Genomic DNA, 13,682 nt, shown 5'->3' with positions numbered 1-13,682 from the left:
TTGTTGCACCCCCATGCCAGCTATTCCGCCACATACCTGGATGATGTGATTATCCATACCCCAGGCTGGGAAACCCACCTGGGAAAGGTGGAAGCAGTACAGAATATCCTGAGGTGGGTGGGCCTTACAGCAAATCCAGCCAAGTGTGCCATAGGACTATCAGAAGGTAAATACCTCAGGGGCATAATGAAGCCCCAAGTGAATAAGCTGGAGGCCATCCAAAATTGGTCCCAACTGAACCAGGAAGAAACAGGTCCGAGCATTCCTCAGTGTAGTAGGGTATTACAGGTGATTCATCCCCCACTTCGCCACCAGAGCATGTCCCTTGACGGACCTGGTAAAGACTCGGGACCCTGAAATGGTCCAACAAGGTGGAGGCGGCCTTCATATGCCTATGGACAGCCCTCTGCAGTAACCTTGTACTCGTAGCTCCCGACTTTACAAAGAAATTTATACTACAGACAGATGCATCCGAGGTAGAGTTGGGGGCTGTCCTATCACAGATGGTGGGAGAAGATGAACACCCCATCCTCTATTTCAGCAGAAAACTCCTTCTGAGGAAAAGGAAATATGCAGTGGTGGAAAAGGAGTGCCTTGCTGTCAGGTGAGCCATAGAAACTCTCAGGTATTATCTGCTAGGCCGAAAATTTACCCTCGTGACCGACCATGCCCCCCTCCAGTGGATGTAGTGGAACAAGGAGAAGAATGCCAGGGTGACCAGGTGGTTCCTGCTCCTCCAACCATTCCCCCAAATTGCTAAAGGGTGGAGCAGTTCCCTGAGCTACCGCTAGAAGGAAGCGCTGGACCCACCGAGGTGGAGGAAGAGTTTTGTCACACTTTCCAGGTATCAAAGTTCGGCTGATTGGTCTATAATTCCCTGGTCCTAATAGAGCCTTAATTAGCTGTATCTTTGAACTAGGGGGAGGGGCCAGTTAAACCATGCCTAGGATAATTAGACAGAACCACACCTCCTGGCCAGGGCACTTGTCCCCAACCCCATCTACCTTTCACAGGGATCTGGCATCTGAGGTCCTCGCTTAGTGAATTCAATTCAGTTGAGGGTGACCCCATTAAGCAGGATGGGTTGAGTACAGTTGTTGCCCTTTACTCAGACAACAAGGACATTTCGTTACCCCTGCATTCAAGTAACGTGAATTTGTAAAGTGATTTGTAACCCAACACCAGCCAAAGTTGATTCGTTTGGCAACACAGCTCTGTCTGCCGGGTACCTGTGCAGAGCGGGTGTGTCCTCTGGTCCTGATGCCTTTCCCTTCCCCAGCTACCTCGGCAGGGGAGAGCGCAGTCAGACCCTGCTTACATAACTTCTCTAAATATTGTTTAAAATGTTCTTTCCCCATTTTGGCTTGTGTTAATATTAATTGTGTTCCGTTTCTGATCACCATTTCTCTTTTTAGTGAAAACTGAAGCAAAATAGGCATTAAACACCTCAGCCTTCTTGATGATGTCCATTATTCGCTCTCCTGCCTTGCTAAGCAGAGGACCTACACTTTCCTTCCTCTTTCTCAAGCACCTAATGTATATAAAGAACCTCTTCTCGGTGCCTTTTATGTCCCTTGCTAGGTGTAACTCATTTTGGGCCTTAGCCTTTCTGATTTTGTTCCTACAAGCTTGTGCTATTCTTTTGTACTCCTCAGCAGTCTGTCCATCTTTCCACTTTCTGGAGGATTTCTTTTGGATTTTCAGGTTATTAAAGAGCTCCTCATGGAGCCATATTAGCCTTTTACTATTCTTATCTTTCCTTTGCAGCGGGATAGTTTGCTCTTGCATTTTAAATATTGTCTCTTTGAGAAACTGCCAGCTCTCCTGAACTCCTTTATTCCTTAGATAGATCCCACGGGAAGAAAATGTACCAGTTCTGATTTTATTAGAGTCTGCTTCATTGAAGTCCAATGTCTTTATTTTGCTGCTCTCACTCCTTCCTCTCCTTAGAATCAAGTCACCTATTGTGTCATGATCACATTCCCCCTAATTGCTTTCGACCTTCAGATTTGCAACCCATTCCTCCGTTAGAATCAGATCTAAAATTGCTGTCCTCCCATTCCTTCCTCTGCTTTCTGAAACAAGAAGTTATTGGAGATTTTGTGTTTTGCTCTATTACCTTTTCCAAAAGCTGTCTGGGTGGTTAAAGTTCCCCATTACCACCAAGTCTTGGGTTTTGAATATTTCTGTAATTTGTTCTAGAAATGCTTCATCCATCACCTCCTCCTGATTTGGCGGTCTATAGTAGACCCTCCTCACAGCATCACCCCTGTTTCTTTCCCCTTTGATCTTCATCCCGAGATGTGGAATGGATTGTCAAGGGAGAACGCCCTTTGCATCATCACTCTTGGTACATGAGGCTTTTTTTAGGGAGTTGCTCACAGCCAGAGGCCAATAAGGCTGAACGGGGCCTGGATCTACTAAACGTCCAGCTCCTCAAATCTAATTCCCTATGAGAGATCTCAGGTCCCTGCAGAGGGTTTCAGTTTACCAGCAACCCCATAGTTCCACCATTTGCGCCATCCCAGCTCACCTTGGTCCAGTGGTTTGGGCGTTAGGGTGGGCTTCGGGAGACCTAAGTTCAATTCCTTTCTCTGACGCAGTCTCCTTGGGTGAGTTACTTCCTCTCTCTGCCTCAGTTTCCTCTCTGTAAAGTCCCCTGCCTCACCTGGGAGGTGGGAGGATAAATACATTAAAGATGTAACATGGCTGACGAGGGCCATGTATAGCTGAAATAAATAAGTTACCTACCCAGATAAAAGTGCAATGCCCAGCTATGGCCACCTGGAGGGGCTCAGAGCTTTTCCCAGATGGCCTTCAAGATCACTCCTGCAAGAGCTTGACTGGGGCCCCATCTTTCAGAGGCTGCCTGGTATTCCCCACTCTTGACTCCTCACTGTCCCCTGGACCCTGACTGACCTCCCACAATACAACAGGAATTTGGCAGTTTACAGCACAGGAACTTCAAAAGAAGCATTTACCAAAGGCTCAATTTCTCTGGAGGAAAATCAATTGTCGTCGAACCCGTTCTGTTTTGATGGAGCATGGGAGTTTTTCAGGCCCCACCCTAAGTGTCCTCAACCCATGGGAGACAGCCCATGCGTCTAGCCTTGACTAGCAGCACAATGAGGCTTTATCACAAAGTGCTTCCAGAAAGGAGAGCTGGGAACAAAAAAAATGCTGCAGAGCACACAGGCCAGAGAACAAAAAACCAGAGCCATGCTGTTTCCTGGCAACAACACGGTGATAACATCTACAACCCCTTCAGAGAAACTTACAGATAGAACCTGAGTTGCACATTGGGAGTTGGGGATAAATCACACTGGTCAAAGACCATTGCAGGCACACATGGGATTTGGACCAGGTTACGGGATTACCTAAAGGTCATAATGCCCACCCCCGAATCCTTAAGTAACCATCTCAGCTAGGCAGAGGAAAAAGCTAAAGGGAATAGGAGGTCCCAGACCTTGGTACCTGTTGTGACACTCTCTTGGGGCACCCAGAACGGCAAGCATTGTGTTATCCCTCTACCTCGGCAAGAGAGAGCTTTGCTGGAGCTTGAACTGTGTGTCAGCTCCTGGTCGTGCTGATTTGTCAGCCTAACCAGCCAACTCCCTAAGACTCTGCCAGTCCAACCCTTGCCTTGCAGGTAACTGTCAGTCAACCCGGTACCCCAGCCCCCTGGAAGAGCATTCTTCTGCAGCATTCCCGCCCCAACACTGGACACGCTCCAACATTACCAAGTCCGCTGTCTCCAAAGAGACGGAATGCATACCACTGTCAATTCAATTCCAGATGCCTGCAGCATGGAGAGAAACTTCTAATAAAGCAAGAATAGGTTTGTTAATAAAATCAGATTTAAGAGATACGAAGCAGAGAACAGAAATAGAAAATGGTTACAAATAAAACAAACAAATATAATGGCCCACGCTTTCTAGCAACGAAAGCTTAGACTTAGCAAGCTAGGATCTTTGCCTAAACACTCACATCTCCAGCCTCTCCAGCAGGAGGAGCCACCAGCCTCAAAATGGGAGGGTGCTGACTCTTTTGTCCCCTAAGTGACGGATGTCAACATGGCTTTTTGCTTCTCCTGATATTTCCTCAAACTCATTGTTTTGTCCCCAGAATCAGGGTGACCCCCTTGGGATTCAGACTCTGGTCATACTATTTGTTTTCCAGCATGCTGGGGTCCTCCTCTTCCTGCTGATTTGATCACTCTCTTTACGTTATATGCACATATATTTTCATTGTCTTTTGATCGTAATCAACCCCTGCTGTTTCTCCATCTGTCAGGGTGATCAGGCTGTTTGCCACAGATGTAAACATATGACCCACAGTCTCTGGTTTACAAAGCTTGATCCCTGTGGACCAGCCAATAGACATTGCTTTGTCTAGGACAAACCTGTTTATTAGCTCTACGTGGATTGCTTGGTCTAAACACATTTTAGTAATATTTTCAGCAAACCTACATAACTCTTTACACGCTAACCATGCATATGCCACGCAAGAATATTCGTGATCAGTGTATCACCAATTTTCATGATACTTTATAAGCTACTCTTCGGATAAGCATTATAACAGCATGCTATGTGTAGTGAGTTTGTCGGGCCTGGTAACAATCCAGGGAACCCTTTGTCCATGGGCACTGAGGGGCTTATAGGCTCACACCTGTACAACAGTCCCAGGAGGGAGATAACGATCACCCCCATGTTATGGATGGGGAAACTCAGGCCCAGTTCAATGTCAAAAGGTGAATCAATGGTGGAGCTAGGAATAGAGCCAAAGGATCCTGCCTCCCAGCTGCACAATCAAGTTACCAGGCTGCACTTCATTTGTCTACCTCCACAAGCCCTTATGTATGAGAATGCAGTCAGACGGGAAACAAGAAAGCCAAGCACAGTGAGCGGAGACGGGATGACTCAAGGGAAGACAAAGTTTTTATCTGTGGCACAAGATCAAACGGGCCCCATGGCAGTGAGTGATGCAAAGTTGTCAGGTCTTCGGTAGCTCACCTGAGCTGCGTTCGGCAGCTTGTCTCCAACAGTCCTTCTTGTTAGCAGATCAAGAAAGGACACCACCAAGTGATCGAGCCATAGCCACTGAGTACCCTTCTCCCAGCACCTGACCTAGGCACCTTTTGGCAGCACTGAGTTCACTTTGAAAAAGAAAGCCATCAAATGCAGGTAGGAGGGAGACGGAACATGGGCCCCTCTGTTCTGTCCCAACCACATCGTTAACAGGAGCAATTCAAAGTGCAAAACCCTCCTCTCAGGTGGGAATGTGATGTTATCTGAGTTTTTGAGATGGGGAGGGAAACAAGGAGGAGTTAAGTGATTTGCCCAAGGTCCCACAGGAAATGGGTTGCAGAACCAGGGCTAAAATCCAGATTTCCTGATTCCTAGGCCCTCGATTTAGCCACATCATCATCCCTTTCCTCACTAAAAAGAACAATCACATTGCAAATGGTTTTAGACCCCAGCCCAGTTTTTTGTGAAGCCAGATATTTTTCCTTGAAAAGCCCCAGAAACCAGTAAAATGCAGACATTTTTTGCCTCTTAGTTTAAGTTTTACAAAACCATCTGAGCAGTGAGCTGGGGTACTAAGCCTCTGCTCATAAGGAATTACCGAAAAGCTGAACCAAGAATACGAGGCTGACCAGTCAGAAGTGAGATTGTAATGCTCCATTGCATGGGACATCCGTCCTAGAAAACAGGACCTGTGGCACTGCAGCACAGACCTTTATCACTTGAGCTAACGAATAACTCAGTTAGCTGGCAGTAGTAGTAGGCGGTCATTTTCTTAGTGGACCAGCCACTGAACGGGAGTACATCACACAGTGGGCTAGCATGGGCTGCAAAAGAACTGTAGGAAAACCACAGGGTTTTGGTAGCCTCCTAGCATTTCTTATTTTAGGAAGTCTTACACACTGGAGAACCTATGTTTTCAGACAGCATATAGAGCACTGAAAAAGGATCATCTTCCTGACACTGAAGATGTGAGAGGATGTTGGGGAAGTTCCTGGCACCTGCTTAGCAGAAAGAAAAGACCAGGCTCCTTTAGTGAATTTCCTCCAGGGAAAGGACCAGCAAAGGGAAGCCAACAGCTCATGCCAAGCAGAGGTGGGTACATTCCAGGCCAGGGTTGGACATAATTGACACAGATCAGAATGACAAGGTGGGAGAGGTAATATCTTTTATTGGACCAACTTCTGTTGGGGAGACCAGCTTTTGAGCTTACATGGAGCTCTTCTTCAGGAGAAGAGCTCTGTGTGCCCTTGAAAACTTCTCTCTCTCATTAACAGAATGTATTACCTCCCCCACCTTGTCTCTGTAATAGTCTGAGACCAACACGGCTACTCCACCGCTGCATCGAGCTCCGAATGAACAGGGAGACTCTATTCCAGCCCAGAAGTGGTTCTGTGCAGGGTCTGGCTTTCCCGGAGAGCTGCAAGAGATAAGCCCTACCAGCACTCCTGTCCCCTGCAGAAGAGGATTGTTGCATCCCACCCTGGTGAGAGGTAGGAGGGGGCTTTGGTGGAACGATAAAGGGGAAGCCTGGGACTGAATGAAAGTGAGCGGTACCAGCTGAGGCATCTGTCAGTGCATCTCACAAGCAAACAAATGTGGAGCTAGTCCCCAGAGTTCTCAGTTCCTGTATCTCCAAGTCTGGTATTATAAAAAGAGCAACAAAGGGAGCAGGAGTTATGGGAACTGGAGGTGACCTATGCATGGCAGAGGCTAAGAGGTGGCCTTGGGCCCTACGAGAAGAACTTGGTCTTGCAAGTGTGCAACTCTCCAGAAGTGCTGAGGCAGCAAAGGTCCATCTGTAAGGCAGGAAGGGAAAGCAGCCCATAACAGGATACCAGTTCCTCTGGAGTAAGCAAACAGCATTTATACACAGGACAGTAGCTGCTCCTGGACAAGGGAGGGGTTAGCTGATGGGGGTTTCCTGTGAAGGTCAGAAATGTGCTATGCGAGGACAGGATGGGTCTCTCTTGCAATGGAGTCCGTAACATTATTTCTTTCCTGACATCCTCTCACTCACACACACACACACACCACAGAAATGGTTCCTAGCCCTCTGGTACATGTCCTCAGTGCTGGTGCTCGGTCCTGTGACTTCTGTATATTCTCATCTCCTGCTTCTATCTTAACAATCTGCCTCCCCAATGAGACGAAGGGTATCACTGCTGCCCCCATCCCATGCCCCACTTGGGTCTGCTTCACCCACTGTGGGACTTGGCTTATCCGGGAACTGCAGTCCTATCTCTGCCGTAGCTTCCCCAGAAGGAATAATTTCCCATCACAGAGCTCGATAGCGGAAGAAATCTCCTGGCCCCTGGCCCCAGAGAGACTGGAGAGTATAAAGCCAGTGACTTCCCAGCAGAGAGCTCTCTATGCAGGGGGCTGCTGCTATAAAGCGTATTATGTTCCACTGGAGGGCTGGATAATTAACGGATCTCTGACTTGTTTACTTTTCTCCTGATGGCAAAGGAAGTCCTCTCTAAACACCCTTGAATTGGATTGTGTGTTAACAGTCAAAGTCAGAGTGATTAATGGCTTTTGGGTTTTTTTTGGTTCCCTTCCATCCTGTGTTAGCAAATCCTTTTCCTGATTGTCCGCTTTTACTTCTGGGGGACTCATGGACAGATTCCTATTTGTATTGTTAAGCACAAGGCGGTCAAATTTGTCCACTGCCTCCCCCCAGCCGGTCTCTCACACAGGAAGCCACCTCTGGAATGCCTATTGCTGTCAAGGGCATTGCCTCCTCAGCACAGATGATGATGAGATTCTTTCTTTCTTTAACAGGAAACTCAGGCTTGTAATCGCAAAGCCATTTCCGACTCCCCTCTTTCATTGCCCAGCACATCTTGCTGCCTTTTCTTCCGTAACGTTTCTGAGATCCGGTTTTAATTTTCAGCCTCTGTGGCCAAAACTCACCCAGGGCCCATATTGTCTCCTGCCTCAATTACTGTAAATTCCTGTTCAGTAGCCTCCCTGACATCCACTTCACCTTTCTCCAGTCCATGCAATACAGCTGTTAAGATCACCTTCCATGCCTATCACTGTGGCCACATCCCTGCCCCGCTTTGAATACCTCCACTGGCTCCCCTTCATATCCAAGCTACTTGCCCTCATCTTCAAGGCCCTTCACATCTCTGCTCCTCCATGCACCAGCTTACCCCCCATCTCCTCTGCTTTGATGATGACACCCGCCTAGTTCACTAGTTTGTCAGTTTTCCTCACAAGTGTCTCCACGCTTTCATCCATGCTGCCCCTTGGGTGAGAAACTCTCCCAAAGTCCCCGTTCTGTTGCGACACCTACAAGAAGTCAGCAATTACTTATGGCCAGGCAGAGAGGCAACTGGGGATGTTAAATCAGTGCAAGTAGCAATGGCACTATTTCAATCCTCGCCTTTCCAAAACCTTTCCTATGTTTGTCATCTTAACTGCACGTTCCGATGGGTTTGTACAGTACCTAGCACAATGCGGCCCTGAACCTCACTGAGGGTTCTTGATGCTACTGCACTATAAATAAGATGGACCTTGTTTGAACAGCTGGAAGTCTTGGTTAGAGACAGCAGTTTAACAGCAAGATGCACAATGGATATTTTCCATTCTTCTTCTGATCTGTGGCTTCAGGTTTCATGCAGAGATGGAATTCACAACATAGGGTGCTCAAGCTGCCATTCACACCAGGGCATTCTTGGATGGTTACCAGACAAGAACAGGAGAAACAACACAGTCTGTAATAGTGCAGCTCAGAGCCCCAGCTGGCCTGTGCTCTATATGTGGCGTCCCAAAACTCCAGAGAAACCCAGCCAACCAAACCAGAAACTCCAATTAGCTGAAACGTCAGCTTGAGCACAAATCAAAGTCAAGCAGGAAAAACAAAAAATGTAGACAGTATTTATAACTTCTCATAATCACTTCAGGGAAGATTACTGACAAGCAGAAGCTCGAACAATTAATAGTATCTTTTCTCTGATCTGGGATTTACACTGTTGTTGAAATGGAGAGTAACTGGAGTTCCCACATTTCCTGGAGTCATTCTAGACTCTGGTAAAGGGCAGGGAAGGGAAGTTAGATGGGGCTGGAATTACCAGAATAAACTAGGGAATTACCAACTCCAGAATTACTGGTGGGAATCACTGCCTCTAGAACAAAGAATGAGCAGAGGCACAAAGAGATTGAGCAACTTGCTTCAGGTCACAGAGTGAGTCCGTGGCAGAGTCATTAATAGGCCCTCTCTTGACACTCATCCCTGTGTTGTAGCCTGATCACCTTTTCCCCCTCTTCGATGCTAGCCCATGTGGTGGGGAGTCAATTAACCCTGCTGGTTGTATTGGTCCCTTTTCCCCCACTCTGGTATCTTAACTCTCAGTGCTATGCACTGTGACGCAATGCTGTTGCCTCTATGCTGCTTGCCCAGCTTACGAAATCTGAAATTTACCCTTCCACCTGCTGTACCAAAGCCTCATTTTGTCATTTCACTTCCCGTTCAGCGTCCCTGAGTCACCCTTTGGCACAATGCTTCTTTCCAAAGCTCCCACATGCAGAGATATTACACAAGCATGGAAGAACTGCTATGACCCTGTGATTCAGCTGCTCGAGAGCTCAATGCTGAGCGTCACACAGAAGCAAGTCGAGTTGCTTGCTCTCTTGCAAGCGGTGCTTCTAATCCAGTGGAGAGGGTGGATTAGTCATCCCCATGAGAGTGGTTCTCAGGGGAGAAGAAGAGGACTCCCAAAGCAAGAGCACAGAGGAGAAAGCGGGAACCTACCAAGGAGGGTGACTGGGTCAGGAAAGATGCAGAGATGCTACTGCCAGCATAGCCTCCAAGGAGCAAGAGACTCTTTGGGTTCGAACCAAGGGAGTGCGGATTTAAAAAAAAAAAAAAAAAAATTTGTTCCAAGCTTGTTTTCTTGGAAACTGATAACCCTCTTCTTCCCAATGGTCCAGAACCGATGAGGTCTTGCTGGATAGCATTAAGTCTATAAAACAAGGTTACTTACCAGTAACTGCTGTTCTTCGAGATGTGTTGCTCATGTCCATTCCACTATAGGTGTCTGCACGCCTCCGTGCACGGTTACCTGGAACTTTTTTCCCTTTAGCAGATTCCGTAGGGCTGGCTCCGGCACCCCCTGGAATCCCACACACATGCCGTGGTATATGAGACACCGCCGGCCCTATGCCCCCAGTCCCTTCTTTCTGCCAACTCCGGCAGTGGGGACGGGGGGGGGTTGTGGAATGGACATGAGCAACATCTCGAAGAACAGCAGTTACTGGTAAGTAACCTTGTTTTCTTCAAGAGCTTGTTCATGTCCATTCCACTATAGGTGACTAACAAGCAATACCTTGGAGGTGGGTAGGAGTTACCGGTGAGCTGCCCTCAGCATGGCTCTGCCGAATCCCATGTCCTCTCTCGCCTGCTGAATGATGGTGTAGTGGGACGTGAAGGTATGCACCGACAACCAGGTGGTGGCTTTGCAGATGTCCTGTAGGGGCACTCTCTCCAGGAAGGCTGTAGACGAGGCTTGAGCTCTGGTTGAGTGCGCTGTGATGGTTCCCGGAAGCGGTACCCTCGCCTACTCGTAGCAGAACTTGATGCATGATGTAATCCACGAGGAGATGCGCTGGGTGGAGACAGGTGAGCCTTTCATCTGGTCCGCCCCTGCGACGAAGAGCTACATCGATTTCCGGAACGGTTTTGTATGCTTGATGTAGAAGGCCAGGGCTTATCTCACGTCCAGCGAGTGCCACCTCCTCCGAACCGTGCAGTTTGGGAAAAAACACTGACCTGGAGCAACTGCTAGGGGTGTGGCTCTGCTCTACCCTAGGAGACCATCTGGTGGGAGATCTTCCTCCTCGTACCAGGGATCTCCTCCGCCATTCAGGGGGACTCAATGCAGGTTTCCCCCGTGACACTCGGCCCCTTCTCCCTCGGCGGATGGGAGACTGAGGGGGCGTAGGCAAGGCCAACAAGGCTCTTGCCACCTGAAAAGCCTCCGGTGTCAACGGCATTGGCAGGGGCACTCTCCCACTCCCAGGAGTCAGGGGAGACTCCCTGACCGGAGATGCAGGAATCGGAGAAAGAGTCTCGACGGGCTGAGTTCAGTGCATCTCCGTACTCAACCCTGCCTGTACCAACGGCGCAGGGGAGTGTCCGCGCTCCGCATGCTGCTGCTTCTTCGGTACCAGTGATGTTTCATGGTGCTGAGTCACGGGCAGTGCCAATGGTGAGCTCTGTAGCGAATCCACACTCGGTACCGAGGCGGAGCGGGTCGGCTCGGAAGCAGGGCAGAGCGCTGGCTCCATCAACAGCTTTCAGCTGGATTTCTCGGTCCTTTTGAGTCCTCTGTTTGAAAGCCTGGCAGATTTTGCACTTGTCTTTTCTGTGGGCTTCCCGCAGACACTTACGGCTGCCATCATGGGGGTCACTGAGCAAGAAGGCCTTCCTGCAGGAGGCACATGGCTTGAAGCCCGGTGACCTGGGCATGGCCCAGCCATGCCAAGTCCCAGCAGGGACAGCCTTATCTCTGACTACACTTAACACCACTTAAACTAAACGCAGAATACAAACGAGTTCAACGAAAGGGAATAGTACTTGCTGTGAGCAAGGCTAGTTCCAGCAACCGTCATCGGCGGAAAGAAGGGACTGAGGGGGCCGTAGGGCCGGCAGCGCCTCATATACCACGGTATGTGTGCGGGGCTCCAGGGGGTGCCGGGACCAGCCCTACAGGATCTGCTAAGGGGAAAAATGTTCCAGGTAATGCACAGAGGCGTGCATTCACCTATAGTGGAATGGACATGAACAAACACTTGAAGCAGCAGCAATCTTCTGGAAACAAAACTCAAGACAATCCAGAGGGGAAGCCAGGCAAATCCACAGAGAGCAGAGAAGGTTAGACTGCAGGATGCTCAGAAGCCCCTGGCTGATAGCTGGCGTGTTGACAGTCCCAAAGGACCGGGAATGCTGGCAGGATTGTTACTGCTTCAGCTGCAATCACTCTCTTTGTAAAGCTTTACATGGAAGAGGGCTTAGCAGCAGAAGAGAAAAGGGTAGTCACGATTCCCACATGGCCCCTTAATAATGAGGAACCTCCAGACTGGGTACAAGATGAAAAGTGAGGTCCTGGGAAGCAGCATCACAAGACCGTTGATTAGACACCACAGGGGGCCTCAGGTTGCTCACCACTCAGGACCATATGCCAGTGGATCCAGTTTTGTTTGGTTTCGTTGGGGTTCTCACAGCCCTTTCTTTGGATTCAGCTCCTATTGCATTTATTGCCCCAACTTGCCCACCACCATTTTGCTTTCTCTGTTTCCCAGCAACCTAAGAGCTCCAAAGATGACAATGGAAAAGGCCATGTGATTTCTAGCATCAGTGGAAGCCACCTACTGGCCTAGGTTATCCCAACCTGGAGCAAGCATCCCAACCAAACTTCCTGGGTTTCCAACTGCTCTGCAAATTTCTTCCACAGCTGCAAGTGGGGAGGTGAATGCAGGTTTCAGTTTAAAACTTCCACACAGCCTGGGATTTCACACACACTTACTGGTAGCAGCAAAACAAATTTCAATATTGGTTTTGCAACAGACTTGTGTTCTCAGCTCAGACAGAGCTTACCAGACCCCCGGCTTTCCTGCCAGGATGGAATGTGCCTGTTCTGCCAGAAGAGAGCCTGACAGCGCTCACGTTCTGCCAGGAAAGGGTTTTCAGGGGAGCTGGTATGTTACCAAAGCTGCTTTCTCTGAAGCAGCACAGAGCTGCCATCGTTACGGTGGTTATTTAAGGATTTGATTCCTCCTTTAATTCTGCGTCACTGCGGAATAGCACAGATACGAAAAGAGTTGCTAGGAGAGAGAAGATAGGGTCTAGTAAATCCTCTCTGGAAGGAAAGAAAAGGGAGGCAGTTGCTGTAAGGGAGTTTAGAACATTAACAACCCTGTGAAACTGCTGGATGTGAAACGACTCTCAGCTTGTCTTAGGAAGGTTTGATTTGGAGGTAGACAAGCATTTCCCTCCTGAAGAAAGTCCACCCTCCCCATCTATCATAACTGGTTATATCCAGGCCTGAGCTCTCCCTTTTCACTTACTTTACCATTCCCTCCCTTAAGCCCTTTAGCAGACAAACCAGCCTGACCCTCCACCATCCACCCATTGCTCTTATGTCAGCCAAAGAGGAGGCTAAACCAACCCAAGGTCCTGTGTCCCTCCACACATTGCCTCTGCCAAGCTACCCTTAGGTCTCATCTTCACTTTGAGTTAGAGCTCTATCTTGAGGGGTTATATTATACATTATTGACAGGGGTTTTGCAGTGAGGATGAAGTCATGGCCAACACTGTGTTAACGCCACTCCTTAGGGTAGGACTCTAGCTCAAAGTAGTTTTCTAGTAAACATGAGCCATTCCTTTCTAGGAATGAGCAAGGGTCTACGAGAAACTCACAAAAGGTTGCCAACAGGCAGCATATCAGCCCAACACTGAGCCAACCTCATGAAAAACAGATTCTGGGACGAAGGAAGGCAACATGCCGTTTTCACCAAAAAGGGTTAAAAAAAGTGGGGAGGATGGAAGCGTTTTGGTTAAGGTCAGAATTTTCATAGGAATCCAAGGAAGTTAAGTACCAAATTCCCATGAAGTTGAATGGATTTAAGTACCAAATACCTTTTGAAAATGCC

This window comes from Emydura macquarii, unplaced genomic scaffold (genome assembly GCF_026122565.2).
Source record: "Emydura macquarii macquarii isolate MOO-44397 ecotype Brisbane River unplaced genomic scaffold, CSIRO-AGI_Emac_v2 contig_306, whole genome shotgun sequence".
In the NCBI taxonomy this organism is placed as follows: domain Eukaryota; kingdom Metazoa; phylum Chordata; order Testudines; family Chelidae; genus Emydura; species Emydura macquarii.
This window is presented reverse-complemented; position numbering follows the sequence as displayed.